Source organism: Dermochelys coriacea, chromosome 9 (assembly GCF_009764565.3).
Source record: "Dermochelys coriacea isolate rDerCor1 chromosome 9, rDerCor1.pri.v4, whole genome shotgun sequence".
Lineage (NCBI taxonomy): Eukaryota > Metazoa > Chordata > Testudines > Dermochelyidae > Dermochelys > Dermochelys coriacea.
The window spans coordinates 76,302,525-76,330,227 of NC_050076.1; the positions used below are offsets into that span (position 1 = coordinate 76,302,525).

Sequence of the window (27,703 nt, forward strand, 5' to 3'; positions counted from 1 at the left end):
AATGAAAATTTGATAGAACAAAGGTTACAAAAGGGAAGGAAAATGCCACGATCCCTCCCAGTCCACCTTTAAAAACCCAACTTGAAGTAAATACATTGAATCTGAAATGTCATAGACAGCACTGAAGTAAATGAAGCATATGACAATGAAAACAATGTTGAAGACTTAAAAGATGTTACTTGCAGTTAAAAAATAAAAAAAGTATTCCACACAAAGTATAATTCAACTGTATTGGTATAGTGCCTTTCACGCAAAAAGTATTCCAAAGTGTGTTACAGATTTAAATTAAACAGTTACAAATAAACATTAAATAATAGTGGAGGCAGAGAGAAATATAGAGTAATAGGGAAGCAAGGAAAGATACTGTATATTTAACTGAGAACTGAAAATAGATGGAGCACTAATGAAGGGGAGAAATACAGAAAAGCTATTCCAGATGGTAGGAGCTACATCAAAGACTGTTTTTTCACAGACTAGTGAAATGATATGACGAGAAAGAGAAGTGGCTAATGTTAGCTGAGCAGTGACAGGAATAGAGAGGTGCAACTTCGAATGAAGGGAACAACTGCCTTAGATGGAACCAACCTTTTGATAAGGGTAGGGGGCACTGATCATTCTTTACTCATTGCAGAGGAGATGGGGATACAGCTGTGAGATTGTCTGTCTCTCTGTCAAGAGTATGATTCTATTCTGTTAATCTCTTATCCTTCATAAGGATATTGAGATATATTGACAACAACTAACTCTTTGTGAAGATTTGACATTGAATTCAGTGCTCATGGAAATGTGGAGATAATAGTGTTGGCCTGAACCATAGAGATGATGTGGAAGCTTCTCCACATAGCTCTGGTAATGCAACTACTCCTGACTTACCACATCTTTGTTGTTCAGATCCTGGCCATCTGCACAGCAGATGCTACCAATCACATGATATTAAATTGTGGGTTAAGATATGTGCCATTGAGAACCTTTCCTTTCCAATTAATTGGATAAAATACTAATTGTTAAAACACTGAACTGGAACTCAGGAGATCTGAGTTTAAATTCTGGTTTTGCCACAGACTTTCCTGTATGCCCTTGGGCAAATCACGTAGGCCTTGCCTACACAGAGAAGTTGCACTGGTGTAACCTAAATTATTTATAAACCAATTTAGTTAAACTGGTGCAAAACCCTATGTAGACACTCTAATTTCAGTTTCAGAGTGGTTTGTTTGGTTTAGCTTAAATCTGTTCCCTATTGGCTTAAGTTAAATTAATAAAAAACAGGTTTATATTGTTTTAAGATAGGTTTCAGAGTAGCAGCCGTGTTAGTCTGTATTCGCAAAAAGAAAAGGAGTACTTGTGGCACCTTAGAGACTAACAAATTTATTAGAGCATAAGCTTTCGTGAGCTACAGCTACAGCTACGAAAGCTTATGCTCTAATAAATTTGTTAGTCTCTAAGGTGCCACAAGTACTCCTTTTCTTTATTGTTTTAAGAGTATCCACAGAGTCTTTTGTATTGGTTAAACTAAATAGATTTTAAATTGCAGATATTAAATTACACTTGTAGTTAAATTGGTGCAAATATGCCTGAAGACAAAGCCTAAATCTCTCTATACCTCAGTTCCCTATGTGTAAAATCAGGCTAATTACACTTTCTTTCTCCCTCAATTTCTCTGTCATCAGCTATTTAGATTGTAAACTTGTGGGAAAGGGACAATCTCTGACTTTGTAATTGTACAGCACCTAGCATAATGGAGCCATGATCTCAGTTATGGATGCTATATAAGATTGTAATACAGCTAGTAGTAATAATAATTTAGGCAATACATGGAATATTTCCTCAATGCGTCATACCTTAAAATCCATCCTGTGATTTAACTTAAAGCTGAAATAATTTATCAAAAATCTGTTGATTTCTTTACTCTTTATGCTACATTTTGTATAAATTAAACCCCATTGCCTTGTTCAAGGTAATTTGGACAACAGGGCTGTGCAATTCTCCAGTGTACCAAAAACATTTATATTCATACCAAGAGGATGCATTGGGTAGAGGTTCAGCTGTCTGGAGCCCATTATGTCTCCTACAGTTTTTATCAATTTTTTTTCTAAGGGAGGCAGTGCTCTGTGTGTGAGGGAGAGAGAAAGAGCATTGCCTAGAAGCTTTGGTCATCACAGTGTATAACGATCCCTTATTTTTAGTTGAAGTCTTCTGAATATCAGGTCCCTCTGCAGCTAGGAGCAGTGACCTTTTAGGTTTTGAATCTGCTCTTCTCTGGCAGATGCAAGACTGAAACTTTGAAGGGGAACCCCCTCCTGTTCCATGTAAAACTCTTTGAATTGCCCCATATATGCTTCTGAGGCTCCCCTCTCATATGTAAGGTGCTTTGAAGATGAATACTCCATCAGAAGGAAAACATGAAACAAACCTTACTCCCTTATGTTAGGGAGTGCTGTAGAGCTCTCAAAGATGTTCTGTACAATGGTTGCTCTTTGGTGGGTGGGAGAAAACAGGCTGGTTCATCAGCCTGTCAAAGCATCAGAAGAAAATTTCACAGGGCTATATGTTGGGTGTGTGTTAGGTGAAGGAAATGGATTTGCAATCCCCAGAATATTCAAATACAGCAACACCTAATTCAAGTGAACTTTTGTGTGAAATTTGTTTAATTAGCAGCTTTTAAAAATACTTTATTGTTTATAACAAAGATTGCCATATTGTTTAGGGACACAGCACCAAATCCTGCCCTCTCTGCCAAGAGTACAAGATGAATTTTCCTGAGGTGGTACCATAGGGGAGATTTCAGGACAATTTCTAGAAGACTACACAGGTATGTACTCCCCAGTGCACTACTTAGCCCAGGTCCATTCCTAGTTGCCAACTGCACCAACTGTTCAAGACAGGACAGGCCTGCTGAGCAACCACTGCCTGGATCCACTATCTTCCACATAGGAGGATATGGATATAAATGGTTGCAAAGCTTAGGTTGCAAAGCTTACTTCAGTCATAAGTTTGGAGTAGGTGCCTGCAGAACAGCTCAGCTGCCATTCCTTGTCTTGTTGTGGGGACTATTTTTCTCTGTCCCCATGGAAATCCTCAACAGCCAGCCCAGTATGTTACAACCAGGATTTTCTTTTATGTTTTTAGCATGTCATATATATACTCTGAGAAAGTGAAGAGCCCATGAGTCTTAGGAGATTGGGTGGCTCATAGAGCCGGGGAAAGGAAAACAATGTCTATCTAATCAGTCCATATCTGTGTATTTATGTGGTGCTTATCTCCAGAGTATCTGACTGTGTTATTGAAGTCTGCAAGTTAATTTCTTCTGGCCCAGGTGAGTGTGTGACCAAAAAGCCGTCATTACCATCTGAAGAATGTTACATGGCCTGTGTTGAATGAGTTAGTGGTTACATAATAAGAAAAATAAAATTTATTGCCATAAACATGTTGATTAAATTAATCCTGCTTTTTCCAGAGACAAAGAATAGTGATGGGATTGAGTATAGGAACAGAAGGAGAAGAGAAACAGAAAGACACAAAGTAAAAAATATGTATTGCTTTGTGGAAAGTGACGTTGGCATTCTTTAGATAACCTGGCACCTTTTATGTGTAACTTCCCCTTCCTTCACACAACCCCTACATTTAAAGTCATCAGACAATTTAAAAATTGCAAAGAGTAGTCAGAGCAAGAGAACAGGAGATGAGTTATTTTACTTTTAAATCAGAAATGAAACAGTTGTAATAAAGGGCATGTATTTCTGCTTTTTCTAGCTTGCTCAGATTTAAATGAGCTTCCAGAATATTTACAAGCTTCAAAGCATTTACATTTTAAAGTAAATGTTAATGCTTTGACATGATGGATTTCCATCAAGTGACTATTCAAATAAACAAAGTAAGTGACTCCATTCCCACCTGTTCCAGAAAAGTATCACTTTTCTGTTAAATGATAGGCATGATTGTATTCTTTCTATCTTACTCTATGTATCTTTCTGCCCATCCATCTACTGAGGAATATTGATGGTTGGAATAATTGGCTCTTTTTTGGTATTCTTTTGTTTTCTCTGAGTCGTTTTGATTTCTTTGCTGAGTCCTTTTCGGTTTTATTTGTGTCATGATCTGGTTGTTTTAAAATTTACTAATTCTGGTGGAGCTCTGAGTGTAAGGAAGAGGCAGTATTTTGATTTGCTGTGCAAGTCATGTACTGGTATCTGGTATCTCTCTATTTATCTTTTTGAGTTGAAATATATCAGTTGTTACTAGCTATATTTAGCAAGTGAACTCAATCTCTCTCCTCTGTTATTTTCTATCTGTCCCTGGCTTCAAGGGCTGGTTGTGCACACTACAGTGGATAAATGCAAGAAAATCTAATAATGTCTTTCTAATATAAACATTTATCTAGTAACATATTTTATTTTAACTGTTAAAGCAACTATATAATCACTACTCCATTGTTATAATTGGATTTGGAAGTGTATTTGCGCAATTTCATTATATCGCTAGCGTTTTGTAGGTTTACTCAGAGTATTTAATAATCTTGTAATTTCTACTTGGAAGTATATTTTATTTCTACTGTATGCTCCATTTTTGTCCTTCATACACTTACACTCATTTCCCATGGAAAGATCAAGAATATAACATATTGTAGGATCTTTTCCTCCACTGAAAATGTGGTTGGGGATGTACTGTTTCTGCAGACAGAGACTGATCCAGCTCCCATTGGAATTAGTGATCTTCTTTCTGTTGACTTTACTGGGAACTGGGTCAGGCTAAGAGGTTGTAAATTGCACACAGTCTTCTAACATTTGTTATATAGGACATACAAAACAACATACAGGAAACTTTTAGTGAGTCTCTGTTAAAGAGATTAAAGTGATGAATATTTCAGGATTCCCATAAACAGGTTATGGACATATGGTATATACTGCTAAGCTACAGTTGCTTGAAAAATGGGGAAATTTTTCACTAAAAAAATCATGAAAATTGCACCCTTTTTATTGAAAAATTAAAAAGTTGATTTTTTTGACTAGCTTAATGCTAAGTCCATTCACGCCTACAATGAACGGTTAATACAAACAATCCTCTTTCCCCCACACTCCGAAAACTAGAAAATCTTTCCATTTTAGTGGAATTATTGTCAGCAAATTACATTTCCATATATTCATAAATACAATATGTAGGTATTGCCAGTATCTTAATTTTGCAATCACTGTATATGAATTACTCATTCCTATATTACATTATTTTTTAAGTATTGTGGTTTGCTTTTTAAGGAATTATTTTTCTCTTCTGCATTGTTGCAGAATTCTCTTCTGCATTGTTGCACTGCACTCTACTAGGAAAGATTTGTTGCTTTAGTACTGTATAGCTCCCCTTTAGGGGATTACTGATTACTGGCAAATCTCTAACCTACCATTTTAGTGGAAGGTTATTGAGAAGGTGAAGTTATAATTGTTACTTAAGGTCATGAGTGTCCTTGATCTCTAGTGGCCAGGTTTTAGATATGGGGTTTTAGCATAGAGATGGTGTTGGGATCTATGGTTGAAGAGCTCCTTGTGTGTTACCTACAGACTCAAGAAGTGTCCATACTGGTTTGTTAGATGTCAGCACACTTTGATATCACTGCTTACAAAGTTTTGCTGACTCACCAAACTGAGTAAACTGAAAGTAGATGGAAATGATGTAGGAAAATAAGGATTGCTATACTGGATCAGACTAATAGATCACCTAATCTTGGCTCTATGCTATTGAACATTTTTATCAATGACCTGGAAGAAAACATAAAATCATTACTGATAAAGTTTACAGACAACACAAAAATTGGAGGAGTGATAAATAATGAAGAGGACTGACCACCCTATTTAGTGAATTGCTTGTTTTCTATGTCATTTACCCCAAACTCCAGGTTTCACTTAGTGGTTAGTTGCTTGTCCTACACCTGATTTGCTCTGTACTTTTTTCTTTCAGATTAGTCCACTAAATATGAATTGACAAACCTAATCCCTTCAGTGCCTAACTCCAACTCATTTCAAAAACCTTTTATTATGTGCTTGCCTGTCACTGCCTCTCTTCACAGCTCAAGAATGATGTACGTAGTTGGGGAAAGCATCTCAAGGAATAGCGCAGTGAGTTAGACTTCTATTGAGGATATCCAGCCTTTGAGGGAGATTTTCAAAGACACAAAGAGTAGTTAAGTACCCAACTTCCATTGAAAGTCAATGAGAGTTGAGTGCCTAACTCCCACTTCTGCCTTTGAAAATCTGCCCCTTTGTCAATAAGGGTCAATCTCAGAGTTGTATTAGATTTCAGCATTGCTTCTGGAATCTCAAATGTCAGTTCTGGCACACAGTGCCATTAAATGTCTATGATTGGCCCAGGGACTGTGACTTTCCTGTCTGATGTGGACCTTGCATCAGCATGTGATAGATCACCATACTTTTGTATCCTAAATACTAGATTAATACAATACACTCTATCTGGAATTATCCTTGAAAAAACAGATGGAACAAGCCATTATATTATGGATCTCTTAAATTGTCAATGCTCCATCCTGTGTTCTAGCTACTTGTTCACACTTGCTTCCCCCTGTAATTCAAGGTGTTATTTGTGATCTGTAAAGCATGGCATAGCCTGGGACCTCTAATGTAAAAAAATGACCCTGTCACTATATCCCATTGCAGGAGTTATGATCCACACTGGGTTACATTCACTGTCGATGCCAAAATTTTAAATTGTCTGTGACCAGCAGCAGAACATTCTCCTTAGATTCCACTCTTTTTGAAACCTCAGGAGCCTATTTGAGCTGGACTTTTGTTGAGTTTCAGGGCACAACATAAGGCATAACTGTTGGTTGAAGCTTTTGACTGAAAGTAGATCAGCTGAATACTTTGTGGTGGGGGGTTGTCTCATTCATTTAGTGTACAGGATCTTCTATTATTGATCTTTTACTAAATATAAACTTTTTAACTGAATATTGTAAATAATAATTTCATGAGGTAATATAAAGTACCCAAATGCCTGATACAAATTTCTAAATAAATACATTCTTTGCTGAAGATGTATATATAATCTCCATTAAAATGAATGGAATCTGTATTCCGGCATCTAGGGGACATTCCTCATCAAAGGTGAAATTTTGCCCTTAGAGGCATATGTGCAACTTCCACTGAAGTTTTGTCAGAAATTAAGTACTGTTTTGCCACTTTAAAAGCATGGTGACAGCACAACATTCTTTTAGAAATGACTCTGTGAATTAATTGCAAATTACTTATTAAGGAAGCAAATATTCAGGTGTCACATGAACTGAACTACAAGATATGCTTAATGATTATTTTGTGAGAAAACACTTTAGTATTAGTTTGATCCTCATAGTGTTAACAGCAGTAGGAAAGGAGGAAAGTATTTGGTGTCTGACTGGAAACTTGAAACGTGCAAAAACACAGTATGAGAAAAGCAGCATAAAATGTCAAATGGCTCCCAAGTTGATGAAGAGATTGAAGAAACAGGAGAGCACTGACAAGTCTGAAAAAAACAATAATGACTAGATATTAAAATATAAAATCTTTTATTAGTGTGATGGTGAGGTTCCCAGTGGAAGTCATCTAAGGTCAAGAAACCAAAAAGTGAAGGTTCTTATAGCAATGTTAATGTAGCCACATCCTGCGCCCTGAAAAATGGGGATGAAAGCGTTTACCTCACAGAATTAAATGAACATTTAAAAAATTTCTTCCAATGTCTCCGACAAAAGGTGCTTTGGAGCTGCAAAACATTATTTAGATTTTAAAAAAGTAATAAGAAAAATAGATGCCGCCAATTACGAATATTGTTTTTTAAACAGATTCCTTCTGTTTCTGGACTCAGTCTCAGACAAAACCACTGTAACTGTGAACTGAAGCATGTAAGCATTCTCAGTGTGGTGGCTTGGTTTTTATCCCATTTAAATGGCAGAAGAGTGGTGAGCTTAATGGAGCCCTGATGGGTGACTGTAGTGAATCCAGTGGGACTTTTTCCCTAGAGTTGGCAGACAGTTTGCTGAAACTCCACATTTTTTCCAGTTGTTCTCAGTTGCAAAGCCAGGTGTGAAGAGACAAATAATACCTTTGCTGCTCTTTAAAAGACCAGAAACATGGTCGTACATGCATCAGGCTGGTTTGCCTGAATTTGGAAGCTACAACACCAGGTGTTCTTCTGCTGTTGCTACTAAATTATTTACTATTCTGTATGTGCCTATCTGCATGGCATGGTTAAAGAGGGGTCACTGAGGTGAAACCCCTTCAGTTTACTCAGAGCTGACACTGGCATATTCATTGTCTCATTAAATCTAACCAAAATTAAAATGAAGGTTTCCATAGATGGAGTGCTAGTGCCCACGCTGTCTGCGCTGGCAACCCTGTATGACAGAGATGTGAAAAAGAAACCAAGTAAATGGAAACAGGGCTCTCTTTATGGTAGGTCTTATTTCTTGAGAGAGATGAGAGTTGACAGATTTATGTTCAATTTTAAACCCTGGGTAGATTATATAACTTTCTAAATCTCCAAAAGTGATACGAGATTAGCACACATCACAGAAGCTCAATCCCAGCTATAAGCATGATTCAAAATTTCCCATAAAATCAAAAATGCAGACTTGACTTCAAGAGAACAACACAGGTTTGTCTTAATATAAAATTAGTTTTATGTCCTCTTGGAAGGCAATTGTTTGATGTCATCACTAGGTGAAACATAACAAACATGCATGCCACTATTTTAAATAGAAATGAGTATGTTCGTGATCAGTGTTCTTGATTTTAGGAGTCTAGTCACTATAATCAATATATGTTAAAGGATATGAAGTAAGTTACTGCAGGATGAGGGGAATAATTATCTCCACGTGCTGAGGGGATCCTGTGCTGGTGAAAGTGAAGAGTTCTGCCTGGACACTTGCTGACTGCTTTCACCAGGCCCACTGAAGTGCCACTGTGGTGGTTTGGCCACTGCAAAACTGGAGGGAGTAGGGAGCCATTTGTGCTTCTCTGAATTCCCCTCTTTCCCTGAAACCTGTAGATCAGCATGGCTCAGTAATATAGCTTGTACTGCCTTTCACTCTGCACTCCTCCTGGAGGGGACAGGCATGATCAGGGAACCTTTGGAAGCATGACTCCTGCAGGAGCAGTTCTCTCCAGGGATGGTAGGGGCCAATGGGATTGGGCAATACAGGGGAACCAAGGGACATTAAGGAAAATGGTATCTGTCTCATAGGTCATGAGGTATCTAACAAAAAACGGAGTTAAATCTTCTACTTCTTCCAGAGTGGTGGCAATGGAGAAATGGGTAGGAAACGGAGTTGAAAGTCATGGAACTTCCCCTGCCTCGAGCAGGTTAATCCCATTCGGGAGACAGTGGGACCCCCTGTATTCTCTTCATGGGAGCGTTTGTCATAAATTACGTGCAGACAATGGTGGCATCGCTGAAATTGGAGTCAGTGATGATGAGCACATTGTATAAATAAATGAGAGAATAAAACCAGTTTCTGTTAATGTTAAAAGTAGTTGCAACTCAAGCAAATGAAAAGAATTAATTCATAATTAGTGTTTATTAAAATATGTAAATGTGCAACTGATTGCATTGGCACAAAGAATTTTACAGATGATCAAATTAATTTCCTGAGTCCTTTTAATAGTTTTAAAAGACATTCTACTCTGGCAAATAACAAAGTAACACTCTTAGATCTAACAGAAGGCTCGCTTAGTCATAATGGACAATTGATACATCTTGAGTCGGAGCTATAGTACCTAGGTTGCAATGAAATCGTAATTCTATAGGATGAGTTTTTTTCATAGAACACTGAAGATATTATACAGCACATTCTTTTTATGCCTCCTGTTTTCATCTTTAGTTGTAAATGTACTTAGTAAGCAAGAATAAAATACAAGCAGACATGCTTGAGATACAAATGTGCCAAACATCTTTAACTTTCATTGAAGCTTGTACTGAGTATATATGGAAAAGGAATGATCTGTAAGTAACATTGAGAGATAAACAAAAATGTTTCATCAACATTTAAAGGAGGAATTACATGTGCCAAAAACATTCTTATTTAAAATCCACTCACCTGTCCTGTGTTGTTCACAGTTTGCCTTATCCCTCGTGTAAATTAATCATGTTTCAATGGGATTTGGGGCCTCATTGTCCATCTTCTCTTCCATTTTTATTCCTGTGTTGAAGTGTGAGTGTAAAATTTGCGACATCCCAATAGTATTCCTTACAACACACTTTGATGTCACATATCCAGGGATTATAACTTTTAATTCAGGTTCAGACACACACACAAAAAACAGCTGGATTGACAAGTTTTTTTCAAATGCAAAGGTCTAGTGCTATAACAAGGGGAGTATAAATAATGAGATTCAAACTAAATTCCTTCTTGTCTGTGACCTATTGAAGTCAATGGGAGTTTTGCCTACAATGTAATTGCATGATTGGGCCGTAATGGACACATCCTGCTCCCACTGAAATGAGTGGCAAGACTCCCACTGACTTCAATGGGAGCAGTATTCAATAAATGTTCTTTGTACCAAGTTTGTTCCACTGTGAGAATAATCCTGCTGGCATCTTAAAAAAATGGAACAGGGCTAGGAGTTAAGAACCTGAGGCTACATTTTCAGCATATGACTCCCACTGACATGTGCTTCAGTTGCTCAGTAAATCCTCATGTACTGAACATCAGTGTCTTGACGTGAACTATCACCTTAAAGTTGAATCACAAAGCCTTACCTGTATAATTCTTTGTGTTTTTTTGAAAGACTTTATAGCCCTCAGAAAATGATGTCATGTTAGTGCAGGAGAGTTACAATGTAATGAGAGATATTTGGAAGTGGAAATATTTTGGATTTCCTTTAGATGTTTGAGAGAGTTCTTACACTGTGGTTACATTCTTTCCTCTGTACTTAGACATTTCTCTAAAAGTTTATTTTCATACACACTCATCATAGTTTATGGTATAACTACAACATAGTCCATGGATCATTGACCTTGATCGGCCCTCCATAAAGACTACTTTGAGAATAGCCCCTCCCCCCCATGTCTTTGTGGCTGCTGCACATATGCTTTAAGTCCTCATGATAACTCTTTTCAGAGTAGCAGCCGTGTTAGTCTGTATTCGCAAAAAGAAAAGGAGTACTTGTAGCATCCGATGAAGTGAGCTGTAGCTCACAAAAGCTTATGCTCAAATAAATTTGTTAGTCTCTAAGGTGCCACAAGTACTCCTTTTCTTTTTATGATAACTCTTGTAAAAGTTTTGTTTAAAAAAACTACTGAACAGTTGCAGTGGCTAGCTTTTCTACCTCAGTTTCTTGACTATTTTTTAAATTAAATGTAAAATGTGATCATAAACCTTTCCTAAAATTAAATACAGTTGATGATGTTTCTGAGGGTCATTAACTGAGCTCACAGAAATTATTCTTTTTTATTTCCTAATAATACTTGCTCTGCTTTAAAGAAGATGAATAGGTACACATAGCGCCTACTACCTTTGTTACAGAAATCCTGCCCTGTCCTGTGTATGATGGTGGTGAGATTAGAAGTTCAGAAGATGTCCTGCATCCTGTACTATTCAATATTTTATTTAGTGACTTGGAAAATGGAGTGGAGAATCTGCATATAAAATTTGCAGAGGACACCAAGCTGGGAGAGGTTGTGAGCACTTTGGAGGATAAGATTAGAATTCAAACAACTTGACAAATTAGAGAATTGGTCTGAAATCAGAGGGATGAAAATCAGTAAAGAGAAATGCAAAGTGGTACACTTGGGAAGGAAAACTCAACTACAAAATGGGAAATAACTGGTTAGGTAGTAGTATTGCTGAACAGGATCTGGGGTTTATAGTGGATCACAAATTGAATATGAGTTAACTATGTGATGAGGTTGTGAAAAAGACTAATACCATTCTGGGGTGTATTAACAGGAGTGTCATATGTAAGACACAAGAGGTAATTGTCCTGGTTTACTTGACCCTGGTGAGGTCTCAGTTGAAGTACTATGTCCAATTCTGGGCGCCACACTTTAGGAAAGATGTGGACAAACTGGAGAAAGTCCAGAAGCAAGCACAAAGAATGATAAAAGATTTAGAAAACCTGCCCTATGAGGAAAGGCATGTTTAGTCTTGAGAAAAGAAGAATGAGGAGAGACCTGATAACGAATATGGTTAAGACTGTTATAAAGAAGAAGATGATTAGTTGTTCTCCATGTCCACTGAAGGTAGGACAAGAAGTAATCAGAGTAATATACAGCAAGGGAGATTTCGGAAAAACTTTCTGAGTATAAGGATAGTTAAACTCTGAAACAGACTTCCAAAGGAGGCTGTGGAAGCCCCATCATTGGAGGTTTTTAAGAACAGGTTGGAGAAACACCTGTCAAGGGTGGTCTAGGCTTACATGGCCCTGCCTCACCACAGGGGGCTCAACTTGCTGCCTCTCAAAATCCCTTTTCACCCCATGTTTCTGTGATTCTATGTCTATTCATGCTGAGCACAGCAAAGACAAAATACTCCAGAAATCAGATTGACTGATAAAACAAAACTAGGAGGCCAACCAATTGGCCAACCAAGTTCCCTGGCCTTCCACGTTGGAAAGAAAATTTAAAATTTCTATTTCTTGGAGAAGCAGAGGTTAAAAGGAACTTAATGTGAACAGGACAAATACTACATTTCTTACTAAGTTCTTGATCAGACAAAATTCCAATTGACTTGGATGGGACAACTCACATACTTAATGTTAGGGACCTATGCGTGATGACCGGTGTTTGCAGGATCAGGCCCTGAGGTAGACAGAACACACAAAGACATGACACAGTACAACAGACCATGTAAAAAAGGGCTGTGAGGGATCATTTGAGGAGAAGCCAGGAAGAATTCCTGAGAGACAGATTTTAAGGAATGTTTGAAAGAGGAGAACGGATGCTTGGAGAAAGGGTAGAGATTTAGTGTTCCAGGCATGGGGTAGCAGCAAGAGTGAAGACATGAAGTAGACAGTGAGAAAGGTAGCAGTAAAGAGAGAGGAGTAAGAGGAGTGTAAAAAGGAGGAGGGGGGAAAGAAAACAGAGTGTATAGTTGAGGGTGAGACTATGCTGGCCCTTGTAGATAAAGGAGAGGAACTGAACTTTAATGGTGAAGGACAGGAGGTCAATGAATGTATATGAGAAGCAGGAAAAATATGGTCAGAAGTGAGAGGAGGAAGATTACTATAGAAGTGGTATTTTGGATAGACTGTATAGTATGGGGGAGATGGGAGGCCAGAAGGAAGAAAGTTACAGTAATGAGGGTGACTAATGTGTGGGCCAGGGCTTAGCAGTAGTAGATGTTGAGGAAAGGTAGATTAGTGAAGAAGGAGAAACACAGGGATCAGCAAGACATTGGACAATGGAGAATAATATGACACAATAAACAGAAGAAATAAGTAAAGGCTATCACTAATCTCCCAAGATCCCCCATGCCATAAAAATAGAGCTACAAGTAAAAGCGATTAAATAAAAATCATAATGAAGACACATTTTGTGTGTGTGTGAGTGTGTATTTCACATGCATGTTCTTGTGTCTACTTTTCCTAGGAGTGGTCTCTTCTGAAATTAATGAATCAGTCAGATCAATGGAATCTTTTTCTATTTCATAAATAGATTATGATACAATTTATATTGGATACAAATAGAAAAGATTTTTAAAAGTAATGAGCTTTATTTAGTGGGATAAAGATTATTAATTTTATGTCAATTAGTTTAGTTGAACAAATCTGCTTACAAATATGTTGTATGCATCTAAACATAGTAAGAATCCAACAAGATACATCTATACCATTAACCACTGCAAATTATTTCCGTGGTCAGTGTGAAACAAATAACTGTTTATAATAATGATGGCGATTAAGAGACTGATCAGTTTTTCATGTGAATGCACACAATTTTAGTTCTCGACATTATGATGCACTGCACGTGGGCAGAACCTCATTGGAGTCAGTGAGGCTCCATGTGGATGTAGGCGTCTACCCATGTGCAGTATATTGCATGATCAAGACCTTAAATGTTTAGACTGAAAACTCTTTGGAACAGGTACTATCTCTTGTATTGTGTTATGCAGTATTCATCACTGTGGGACACGGATTGGGGACCTGTTGGTGTTACTATTAAAAATAATAATAAAAAATTATGTAAGGACTTATTTAAAAAAAATTCATCACTGGTGTTATTTGATAATAGAGAATATGGACCATTTGTAGCCAGATGTAAAAGATACAATTATATGGACAGTTAAAAGTTCCTTAGCACAGCAGAAATATTCAGTCAAGAGTTGTAAAGAAAGTCAAGCTGAACATTGAGAAAAATTCAGAAAGATAAAAAAGATTTCATTTTGGTTGTTCACTGTTTTTGCAGTTTGGCAGCTGTCAACATCTCAAAATATCATCTCACCCAAACTGTTGAAAGAAAGAAACCCTTTGATTTTTCCCTTGAGACTCTGAAGCTGAAAATGGACTCTTTGTAGTCTCAGCCTCATTTCAGAGGTTTTTTTTTAAACATCCTTGCTGGCAGGAACAAGTAATTCATAAGTGGAGCCTTGGTTAATTAAATAAGTTTTATCATTTTAAACTCGCCTTGTTAAATGAAAAACGGAAAGTAAATCTCTAACATTTTCCTCTTTATTACAAATCTTAAGAGACTAAACATCACATTTCTTGCATCATTAATAATGCAAATTAGTTTTTGTTTGGCTCTCACATAAGTTTATAATTAGAAGTAAATATTTAATGCACAAATCAGGAAATCAAATCATATATGGAAGAATTGTATTCTGTAGTTATTGGAAGTTAATGTAGAAAGATTGCAGGTACTATAGTTTTTATTTAACCTTTCTCACTTGCTTTTCTTTCACCAGCACTCTTTGTAACTTGTCATTAAATACTACTATATTCTTTTAGTATCTGTTTTTCTATCTTTACAGTAGCCATAGCATTAGGCATTTTCTTAACATTATTAGGTAAAGGTTAAGCATATAGGTTAAGTATATAGAATGCTTATTGTTATTAAGGCTCTTTAACTATATTTTGGTTTGGTTATTGGCAGAAAAACCAGATAATTCTTTAGAATAATACCTAGAAATTAGTTGACTTTGTATGACTTTTTCTTACTTTCCTTTAAGAAGAAACAGATTGCCAAGAAAGATTAAACTTTGGTGGTTCATATAGAACCTGCTTTAGTTCTTTAGTTGTTTATGAGGGTAAGTGCAAAAAGGTATTGAAATCCTCTAACTTATTTATTTACTAACACAGGGATATGCCACAATTTGTGGATGGGTTGTACAACGTTGTATTCAGCCCTTTGTTTACTTGAAGAGCACTTTCTCTTTGCATTTTATTCCCAGAAGTATTTTCTCCCCTTTAAAAAGGTACTTCTGTGCAGGCATGATAACTACAGTGCTGGGTACACCAATTCACATGCAATATTAGATCACTCTTGGAACTACCCACCCACCTTCTAATTCTACAGGATGAATGAAGCCTTATTGCCATCGGGTCACTGGGTGCACAGGTGTTTACTGTACCCATGGGCACCCCCCAGTTTCTAATGGTAATATAGATCTGGAAACTCAGTTGCTACTATGTGTTCTACTAATGTTTGATTGGACAATTTTATTTGTCAGAGTAAATTATACGGATACAATAGTAATGCAGTTATGCAGTTTAACTAAGAGTTGGTATGTTATTGTTTAATGGTTAATAATACATTTAATCTCACTGTTATATCAATCAGAGACTGACCTTCCTTACACCACATACAGACACACTCTAACTCTGTAAACCGAACACAACCATTCCACAATGACATCTGTGCCATCACGACTCAATTTATTTTTATTGCACTGGATAACGTAACAAAAATAATACATGTTATGTTATCTTGTGCATGAAATCTGATAGTGAAAAAGACACAAGAAAGAGAGTTTTCCCATGATAAAAATTTAAATAGATCCATTTATCAATGTGACAGAGAGAAAGAGAGAGCTGATTTGACCCGGGAGTTAAAATGTTTGAAATTTGAGCGAGGTATTTTAAAGAAAGCAGAAAATGTGCTACAGATATACTGCAATTTTTTGTAGATTATTAAACTGAAAAAAGATATCAACAAAGCAATACATTGTTCATATCTTCCAATCTCGTTGATGATTCTGGAGCGTATTAAATACTTTATATCCCCTTATGTGGGAACCCCTTTCTTTTCTCATGTCTTTTGCTATTCCACTTCAATAGATATACTTTGTGGTTGGTTTTATATCAGACCTTGCTCAGTTGCACATGTTAATATTCTGCCAGATACCTCATGCTGACTAGCAGCTTGAAAAAACAGAAATGAGGGCATTGTTTTCTCACATAATATACAACAGTAGGGTGGTTTTAGCTGTTGAATTTTCATATTGGGCCCTATACTCCTAGTAGGGTGGGCAGAGTATAGAAAATAAGGGACTCAAGTATCTCAAAAGCAAGCAAGGAAGGAATGATTACTTGGTGGAGTTTGTCCCTCTCCTCAGGTGGCAGTGGAAGGATTTCCATTGCTGGGGATATGTGGGATTTGGAAGGGGTAGGATGAGTTGGGAGGATGGAGACTGTGAGCAGCTGCTCTTCAGGGCAGGCTCCCCTTAAACAGGGACAGGTTTTGGAGTGGGAAATCAGTGATAGTTTAATGCTGCTTGCATAATGCATCATAACTCTCCTCTGTAACTTTGATCGTCCTCAGAGAGGGGTCGAGTTTGCAGCTGTAGGGGAGAAAGCCAAATGGCTGCATTTCTCCAGGAGAATGGTGAGGCTGGGCAGCAGTGGAGAGGGGCAAGCCCTCTTTACAAATGACCTAAGCATCATGGTGCTGGAACCTGATTTTCCCCTGGCTCCTCAGACTGCATGTGGTTATAGGCCATACCCCCTGTACACAGCTTCTCCACAGAGGAGTGTTTGAGTCTGGTTGTTTTTGTCTTGAAATGTACACAGATTTTAGACTATTTTTCCTCCTGTAGATTTTTCCATGCAGAGAAGCATATAAGACACTACTATTTATAGCGCACAGTATGTGCACACAGCATAACATCTACTGGCTTTTCAAGCAAACATCCTACCAGTTTGGAGGGAGCGGGAAGCATTCCCCCTTGTCTGGCCCTGGCCTTTCCCACTGTGACAATGACTCAGGCTTGCACATGCTCACCACACTGGTAATGCGAGCAATATCTGCAGACTCCCTCGAAGGGGAAATTGTGCTGAGGAACACACATCACCCCTACCAATGTTACTGAGTTACTTCTACACCTTTTCCAGTCTGATTTACTCCTTTTCATGCTGTGGAGTTGATTATAGGGCCCACAGTCAAGGAAAGTTAACATGGCTGTCAATGTGAGTAATGTGCAAATATGGGGAGGGGGAACAGAACACAAGCCAAAATAAGGAAAGAACAGGTTAAAGAATGTTTAGGTAAATTGGATGTATTCAAGTTGGCAGGGCCTGATAAAACTCATCTTAGGATACTTAAGGAACTAGCTGAACCAATCTCAGAACTCTTAGCAATTATCTTTGAGAACTCATGGAGGACGGGTGAGGTCCCAGAGGACTGGAGAAGGGCAAACATAGTACCTTTTTAAAAAAAAAAGGAAGCATAGATGACCTGGGGAATTATAGACCAGTGAGCCTAACTTCAACTCCTGGAAAGATACTGGAACAAATTATTAAACGGTTTGTCAGCACCTAGAGGATAAAAGGGGTTATAAGGAATAGTCAGTATAGATTTGTCAAGAACAAATCACGCCAAACCAACCTAATTTCCTTCTCTTACAGGATTGCTAGCCTGGTGGGAAAGGGGAAGCGTTAGATGTGATATAGCTAGAGTTTAGTAAGGCTTTTGACACAGTCCCACATGGCATTTTCGTAAGCGAACAAGGGAAATGTGGTATAGATTAAATTACTATTAAGTGGGTGAAAAACTGGTTAAAAGTCCATACTCAATGTAGTCATCTATGGTGTGCTGTGAAACTAGGGGGACATATCTAGTGGGGTCCTGCAGGGATTTGTCCTGGGTCCAGTACTATTCAATATTTTCATTAATGACTTGGATAATAGAATGGAGAGTATGCTTATAAGACTTGTGGATGACATCAAGCTGGGAGCAGTTGCAAGAACTTTGGAGGACAGGATTAGAATTCAAAATGACCTTGAAAAATTAGAGACTTGGTCTTAAATCAACAAGATGAAATTCAGTAAAGAAAAGTGTAAAATGCTCGACTTAGGAAAGAAAAATCAAACACACAACTACAAAATGGGGAATAACTGGCTAGGCAGTAGGACTGCTGAAAAGGATCTGGTGGCTATACTAGATCACAAATTGAATGAGTCAACAATGTGATGCATTTGCAACTAAGTTTAATATCAGTCCGGGATGTATTAACAGGAGTGTTGTATGTAGACACAGGAGGCAACTGTCCCAATGTACTCCACACTGCTGTGGCCCCAGCTGAAGTACTGTGACCAATTGTGGGCACCGCACTTTAGGAGAGATTCCAGAGGAGAGCAACAACAAGGATAAAAGGTTTCGAAAACATGACCTATGAGAAAATGTTAAAAGCGCTGGGCATGTTTAGTCGGCTGTTGTAAAGAGGAAGGTGTTCAATTGTTCTCCATGTTCACTGAAAGTTGGACAAGAAGTAATCAGTGTAATCTAAAGCAAGGGAGATTTAAGTTATATATTAGCAAGAACTTTCTAAGTATCCGGATTGTTAAGTACTGAAATAGGCTTCCAAGAGGCTAAATTACATGACCTCTTTAGGTCCCTTCCAGCCCTACATTTAATTGATTCTGTGATTTAAGACTACAGAAGTTACAAAGCGGTTGTAAAGAGCCAGAAAATCTGATTTGGATGCTCCAGTTCCCCTTGTTGACTTGGGGAGAGTATGGAGAAACCTAACCAGAATTATCCATTTTGCCTTTAAACACTCTGACCTATCTCTCTGTCTAGGTATTTATCCCACACTCATCACTAAGGCATCTAAGTACCTTTCAATCTAGATATCATACCTCCTAATTCACTGGGTACAATATTGTGAAAATGTTCAAAGCAGGTTTGCTATAGTCTGATATTTTCAATTCCATAAACCCTGATCCAGCAAAGCACTTAAGCACTTGCATAATTTTAAACATGTGCATAATCCTATTGAAATAAATGGACTACTCACATACTTAAAATCACATATGTGCTTAAGTGCCTTGCTGGATCAGGATCATAAAGAGCAAGGTGTTTAGAAGGGGATACTTTGTCAGAGAAAGTTTGGTTGCAAATGATGGAACTATTATATTTTATATTACAGTAGCACCTACAAGCCCCAGCCAAAAATGGGCCTCCACTTTACAATGCACTATACATATATAGTAAAAGACAGTCTCTGCCCTAAAAAGTTTACAGATAGACAGGACAGACAATGGGTGGAAGGAGAAAGAGAGGAACAGCTATGTGCGGTAACTAACCCAAGGTCACACAGATCAGTGGCAGAGCCAGCAATGGAAAGCAGGTTTCCAGTACCCTAACAACTAGACCACACTACCTCTCTTTTTGTTTCTTGATTCCAAAATCAGAAAGTTTTAATCTAAGATTGACTCTTGATATGAAAAAGATGACTGACAATTACAATAAAAATAAGAGGAAACTGTTGGAAAGGCCCAACTCAAATGATGTTCTCTCAACATCTTTGCAATCTGTATAAATATGGGAGGAAAGACAAAACAACTCTGATTTCTCTTTAAAAATGTGGGTATCCATTGGCCTAGAATTATATTAGAATGTTTTCCTTGTATTGTATGTTAAGTCAATCTTTGCAAATAACCCATGTCTATGAGGGCATGTGTATTTTGGGTCTTGTATAGTTTTGGTGTCTGCTAAATACAATGAAATTTGATAGCACACAGAATTACTCACATGGAATGTCACATTTTTTTGCATGTACTTCTCAGATATCCATAAAAGAGTTTACACATTTCTAATTACTCATTCAAAAAGAGACTCTACAGCACTCTTAAATGAGAGCCAATTTTTTTCCCTGTGTGTTCTGTTTTTACAGCTTGTGGAAAGCTTATTTAATGAAAGTTAAAGTAAGCAGTGAAAGTCACTTCTGAGAAAAGACTGACAGATATGAAGCCCCTTTTCACACTTCAGAAGAAGTGGAGATAGTAGGCATAAAACCTTACAACTGAATAGTACTCTATTCATCTTAAACTATAGATTTATTAGTGGTTGAATCATGGCATGGATTTTAAGGAGGCAAAGAAAAATATTTTAAATTATTAAGTCCATGTTGTATAGTTTATATATCATGTGTATGCAAACAAAATGGTTGGGGTTGTTAATGAGAAAACTGCCTGTACATTTCCATATGGGAGTGGCATTTCTTTCAAATTATTTTTTGTAGCATTTGGAGCTGAGTTAGTTGGATGGTGTATTAATAACACAGTGTATGCGGCTGTCAGAGAGAATTGCCTCTGGAAACAGAAGTATGAATCCCAGGCCAGGAAAAAGAAGAGGCAGGGCATATCAGGTAAGAGATTAGTCTTTAGGGAAGAGAGCTGCTTCATCTTGTCTGTCCCAAGTCCTCAAAATGCTATGAAGTGACCTAAAAGATTTACTTTAATGTGCAAACAAGCTGTCAGTTTTTTTGTTTTTAAAAAGCTAAATGAAAACAGGAAGAGCAGAGCTAAATTATGAAACTGAGAGGTTAACAAGAAACTGCTACTTCAGTTAATATAAATGTGTATTCCTCTTGTAGATAATAACAAGCCTTTAAGTGTATGTCTTTTAAATATTGTGAGGTACCCAGATGCTGTGGCAATTGGTGCCATACACACATGCTTATATCAATGAATAAATAAGCAAACAAAGTGGAATGAATTTAAGCATCTAAATGCTAAGCTCTCTGCATCCTCTTCCTGTTTTTTGTTGTGCAGTTAGATCTATCTGATTACCCAGGAATGAACTGGAAAAAGTATTAATCATTTTGTATAGTGCTTTGTATATCATATAATATGAACCATATGGACCGGATCCTACTCCTATTGAAGTGATTGGGAGTTTTGCCATTGATTTCACTGGGAGAAGGGTAGGGCTGCTTATCTTCCCAATCAATGAGATATCCTTCATTCTAACTGTGGCAGACCTCTGCATAACATAGGAATGGTGAAGGGAAGTCACCTAGCCATTGGAGCTTACATCAATATGCAGTTTAAATATGTTGAGCATAATGTTTATATTTTTTTATTCACTTTTATGTGAACCTAATACAACCAGCCTCATAAAGCTCACTCTTGCACCAGATTAAAGTGGAGTCTCCGTAGCATGTACTAGTTGTTCATAAATCACGATGGCAGTTTGTTACTGTCCACATTCTGGTTTTTATGCAGAAGATTTTAATCATTAAGATGTACAGTATTATCTCAGGCATGGCTTTAGTCCTCAACAAATTATGCTGAGTGTTTTTTTTGTATATATAGCATTTGTAGAAAATGGTGTGTGTACTGTGTGCTGTTTGAAAGCTGATACACATGGTACCATTAACTAATATATTAACAAGCACTTTAACTACATGCTGCCTAAATATACAGGAAATTCTCTTGTGTATTCATACAATGCAGCAAAAGTACTTATCACACCAGTTTGTGAATTCCCAGTGTTTACCTTAGATATCTGATTCATCTCAATTAAAGGTATTCTGGACTGTGAACGTTTAGATATCAGGTACAGATCTCCATTACATGAAAAGTGCTTTGATTTATCAAACTCTATACGTTTACAGCCTTGATTGTAATATAAACAATTCCTAAATCCTATCCAGCTTTCTCTAAAAACTGTGTTCTAAATGCATCCAGTGATCCTGCATTCAAATGGTTAATTTGTACTAAGTTCTGTTAAAGAAAAGGAAAACTGTCACCCTGTCATTTTAGAGTCTGACACTAAGCTTGTCAAAAGAGACAGCTGTTAAACTGAATTACTGTTGACATGCAGAGAAACGGCCCTTGCCAGATGTAAAGGACATCTGCAGCAATGAAGTGGTACAGGGTGGCTTTTAAAATGTGGTCATACTGGTATTTGAATAGAATGTCTATGGCATTAAAACATGGCCTTGACTCAGACAGTTTAAGGCAGCGAACCAGAGCCAATGAGAATCACAAAGAAGTGCTGATCTGTTGCTATATCCATAACTTATGCATGAATATGAAAACAGTGCAGTGTCAAAGCTATTAAACTCTTATCTTGTAACCAGGAGGATGTGGGCTTAAAACACAACAGGAAATATTTTGTATTTCAGGTCCTTGAATATATGGATAGTGAGGTGTAAATTCATAAGGTGGATTATACAGAGAATGAACAGAAATAAGTCGTCTTGTCTTCTGCTAACAACTGTTCAGGCAAGAATTGCAAAGGACATTAAGCTTGTGTACTGGATATGCCTAGCCAATGTCACAGATAAGGCTGCTTCTATGTGTAGTGGGGGTGGGTGGGTGGGGAGTTGTCTTTGGAGAGAAAAGCAAATAAAATGAAAATAACTATATGGGATGCCTGTACAATTTTGTCAGAATATTTTAACAAGATCAGCACAAGAAAAAAGTTAGGATAGCAAATTCATTTTGTAAAAAAAACAGATATATTATGAATATTTTATAATTTCATGATTGAACTGGCTGTGGGGAATTATGCACATCAGATAAGTCTGTGGTTCTTTGATTTGCATGATTTTAGGGCAGAAAGAAGACTGTCTGGGAAAAATGTATCAGTTAACCAATTTTGCTAAATGTAGGGAAAATTAAATGTTACGAGCTGACGGCTGTATTCATTATTAAATAAAATTGATGTTTGACACTTTAAAAAAAATGGAGGCCAAGCATTATTTGAATATGTTAACAGATCATATCTTGATGATTTATTTACATCTTTAGTGGTGGCAGAAACTGAAGAGTTTGCCATCTATAAGGAGGAAGACAAAAACAACATTTCTAAATCAGCTGTAAGGGGGTGGGGGGATTGCCCTCTTCTGGAAAAAAAACTTGTCTTAGAGAGCAAAAATCCTCATTATGGTAGGTATGGGAGGTGGAAGGTTTTGCTTTGTCATGGAAGAAGTGGAGAATTCCATCCCAAAACCTCATGGACTCCCAATATGCTTTGAAGGTAAGGGCCATACACACAGTGTGAAAACCTGTAACACAGAGACATCCACCATCAGATGCTGTCTATATTACATTGGCACTGTTATCTGCCACCATAATGCCAGAAGAGAGAGGATATGGTCAGTTAGTCTACTCTGATGGCCTCTAGGTTGTTCAAAAGATTAATTGCAGTGTGTGATTTATTGAAGCCATACACAAGAAAGTTGGCACATTGCTAGATACTGCTGCCACCAAAACTGATCCAATGGCCACTCAGACACATAGTAAGTGGTGTTCTCAGTAATCTGTATGGCCATAGTGAGTTGAATAATGGCAGGAGGTACTTTTGAAAATAGTGAAAAATAGGAAAGCAAAACATGTGTGACCAAGTGACTGCCATCTTGGAATTGCAAATTTCAACAGCTGTCAGAGACGTTCTTCCTTCATGTGTGAGAAGGGCAATAAGTAAAGTTCAAGCATTTTAGCTACCATGACATTAAACAAGAGGGTCTCAGTGAGGTTGTGATAGTACTTATTGTCTTTTCTATAGTCTCCCTGGTCATGCACGTTATCCCACCTCTTGGTTGCTGTCCTTTTCAGTGACAATGGATACAATGCTGTGGTTCTGTAGTATGAGCAATTGGGGAACTTTTTGTGGCACAATGCACTATAATGGTGTATATATATATATATATATTTTGTATATATATAAATGACCCCACCATTATAGTGTATTGTGTGTTTATATATATCTATATCTATATATATCTATATATAGATATAGATATATATATCTATCTCCTTTCCACTGGGACAATGTTGATACCCACTGCTGCTTACCAATGGTTCAAGAGCATACACATGAAGGTTAATACTCTGGCTAACCCTCTCTGATGTATGATGAAAACCTCACATCTGACAACTTTGGCATTGTATATAAATAGCCGCTCTCCCATGAAGACCAGTTTTTGTCTCTGCGTAGGAAATATCTCGCTGCTGTTGGTGCTAATGATGCTGATGCAGTATTAACCTGAACTATGCCTTCCAGAGCAGGGGTTTTGACTAGGGCAATTGCCTAAGGCAAGGGTTCTCCAAAGCTTTCATAGTGTGGATTCCATGTTAATAGAGGAATTGTCTCACAGATCATCTCCTCATCTATTGGCCATCAAATAACTTCCCTGTGGCAAATATAGTAATTGCTTACATGGAAAACTCTGTTCAATCATGTGACCAGCCACCAGACTCCCTGGAAGGGCTCCAGGAAACACTGGAGATCCGTAGCCCATAATTTGGGAACTGCTAGTCTAGGGGGAACATAAGAAGGACTAACATTAGAATAATCTCCAGCCCCACCACTCCCTGTGGCTCTGGCTTCTTTGCTGCAAATTTCACACAACATGAGTATTTGTGTGTGCTGCAACAGCAGTAGCACTTTAGAGTGGCAGCTCCTCTTCTATGGCCATGTTGGGATTAGTCAGTTGTTCCACCTCCTAGATGCTGAGATTCCCCACCCCCACCCCCCCACGTCCATATCCTAAACCATTTAAGGCTGCCCAAAGGTTTTTGCAGGGCCTGAAGAAGGTTACTTTGGGCATTTGTTTTCACCATGTGTAGGACAACATCTTAAACCTCCCTTTCACTGAAGATGGTTTTATACTTTAACAAAAACAGATTGAAGTTTCAATGTGCATTCTTTATTAACTAGACTGTGCTGTAGCTCATTGGTGTATGAGCTGTATTTTGCAATATTGTCTAGTTACGGAAGCCTAACTTTTCTTTCCTGCATTAATCCCATCACATGAGTCTGCTCTATGGGTCCTCTCTGTCTAAAGTGTTCAGTGTTGTATCCTCTATCACTCTACATGCTAACATGTCTTCCTTTATGACATCCCACCACTTCTTCTTGGGTTAGCCTATCTGTCTTTTCTCTTCAGTCATGATCAGCTGGATTCTGTTACCTACATATATGTCAGGACTGCGCTTTACATGACCTCACCACATAAGCCTGCATTCCCCCATTTTTTCATTTATGGGTGTAAGTTTGAGCATGTAGTTATGTAAGTATTACTACGGCATAATTATTAATTCTGCAAAACCAAGAATCATGTTCAAAGTTTAGAAAAGTATATGCAATTATATTATCAGATGACAATTTTCTCCATGTTAGCAATTGTAATGTAATGAAGTTTTAAGTGTGTGTATAAATGACACTCATTAATATTATTAACTCATTAATGCTTCTGATGGAAAAATCTATAGCTCCTATTCCAAACTAATTCATACACCTTTAAGTACGCATTTCAAGGTTTTGATTGACACAAAAATAAAATAGCTAACTCTCAAATTATAAAAAGCAATTTAAACGTTGTAATAAGTAAATGTATTTGCAAGTCAATGCAAGGAGCATTTATATCTATAATTAGTGATGTATATACAATTTAAAAAAGTCTTTAGAACACAATATTTTACCAAGGCTCACAAGGAAGCTGAAGATGCATATAAATAAAGCCTCTTCCTCTGATTATCAGGAGCATGTGAATTAGGTGCAGCCAACCAAGCAAACCAGAGGAAAACATTTCAGCTGTGTGAATTCCATCATGTAATCAATCCCAGAGTGAAACATGAAATTCAAAATGTATCACAAAAAATGGACTCAGAATCTTAACTGATATCCATAGAGCAAAAAATACTCAGTCTGATCCTGGGCTGTAGGCACAGGAGGATGTGGGGTGCAGTGGTGAAGTTGGGCCACATTTATGCCACCCTGCTACTGGGGCCATTCAGCTGTTGGGCAATCCGCTGCCATAAATTACATCATCCTTGGGGCTGGTCTACTTTATGCCATCTGTAATGAGTCATTCTGTCAACTGAGGAGCTCTAATCATGCTCCCTGCACTGGGGAAGGGATTACAATCCTGAAGGTTGCCAGCCCAGGTCTCAGTCGCTTGCCTACTGGAATACCACTTCCAGTGCAGTCAAACATGGTGCTGGGCAGATCACTCCTATATGTGCCGATGGCCATGAAAACTGATGTGCCTTTGTCACATCAGCCTAATGAGCCCTTGGCTTGGGGGGCCCTTACCTTATATATATATATATATACCTTATATATATAAAGCCACTATTCTGTTCCTGCACCAATCAATAATTCCACTATGAAGGGCAGGAACCTCCGCTGGATGAGATTGTAGTTGCTTTGTGCTATAGGATTTGTGCAAAAGGCCACCGTACAGCTGAGACTTGGCCATTCTGAGACCAGTTTCTCTGTCTCAGTTTTCTATTGACTCATTGTATATTTTCCAAGGAACTGAAAGTACAAAATTAAAAAAAAAAAAAAGAAACAGCTAGAACTGGGTGAATAATAGGGAAAATAACTTAATAATTTACTTGAGAAAATATTGCCATATTCATAGTACAAATGAGTTTCTAAATATATCCCACTTAACTATATAGCTGGGTGAATAATAAAAAATGTATTGTCAAACAATGTACTCAAAATATTTGAAAATATTTGAAAAAATTATTAGATGACTCTTATTCAACACCTTTAAATACAGAGGGACAGTTCAGATCTCAGTAACTCCAAGTCTACACTGATGTAACTTTATTGACTCAATCAGAGTTACTCCTGATTTTTACAAGTGTGACTAAAAGTAGAATCAGTCTCAATGTATCTGACTTTTACTTCTACAGCATTATACAGTCAGAATTACAATATTATGTGTCATGTAGGTTAGTGAATTGAAGGGCATATATACATTTGCTTGTTGGTCGTAGGATGTGACACCACTTTGCTACTGAAATGTACAGGCTAGGTGATAAGCCATATCCAAAATGTACCTTCCATTTCACTGACATGCATGTCTCATGTCACAAAATACTGTAATCTATCTCACATTAGCGATAGGCATTTTCTGTTCCATTGTATTTATTTAATCATGGTGGTATAAAGAACAAAACCTCACCCATTCGGGATATTCCAGAAGTCTAATTTTTTAAAGAAAGTCATATATAGATACAAACACACACACACACACGTGCCTGTTCATCTAAATATGTCAACTAAATCTATATTTCTCATTATATTCAAGCTGAGAGATGATTTCTACCTTTTGAAATTTCAGATTGCTCATCAGAAGTTAATGGGACAGATCTTTACCTGGCGTACACTGTCATAGTGCCATTGGCATTGACAGAGCTATGCTGATCTACACCAGCTAACGATCTGCTCCCAAAGGTGTCAGTCTCCCATTTAAATAACACAAACAATATTTGAACTAGATTATATTGATAAAATGAAAATACTACATATTGGTTTATTGTAATCCATATCTCTAGGAGCCCAGTGTTCTCCAGGGAGTGTAACAGATCCTGATTGCAATATTTTGAACTTGAGTGTCTAATTAAGCAGATAAATATGTAAAATCATACATAGCCCGATGGCTCTGAAATTACCAAATTGATTTGTATTCATACATAAGTGCAAGTTATTCTGTCTAAGACAATCAATAATGTAAACTCAGAGTTTTCTGTGTAAGGCCAACAGTTTT

General features: G+C 37.5%; 1 long non-coding RNA gene across 10 annotated transcripts in view; it reads left to right on the forward strand.

The window, feature by feature from the left end:
* LOC119860932 overlaps positions 1 to 27,703 on the forward strand; it is a 162,874-nt gene that overhangs the window by 73,128 nt on the left and 62,043 nt on the right. For 8 of the 10 annotated variants that reach the window (XR_005294694.2, XR_006274003.1, XR_005294692.2 and 5 more), the window contains exon 3: positions 2,705 to 2,809. This is a non-coding gene — a long non-coding RNA (uncharacterized LOC119860932). Of the gene's footprint in view, positions 1 to 2,704; positions 2,810 to 20,428; positions 20,555 to 27,703 lie in introns of all 10 variants that reach the window. The other 2 variants (XR_006274004.1, XR_006274000.1) reach the window with 1 other exon arrangement.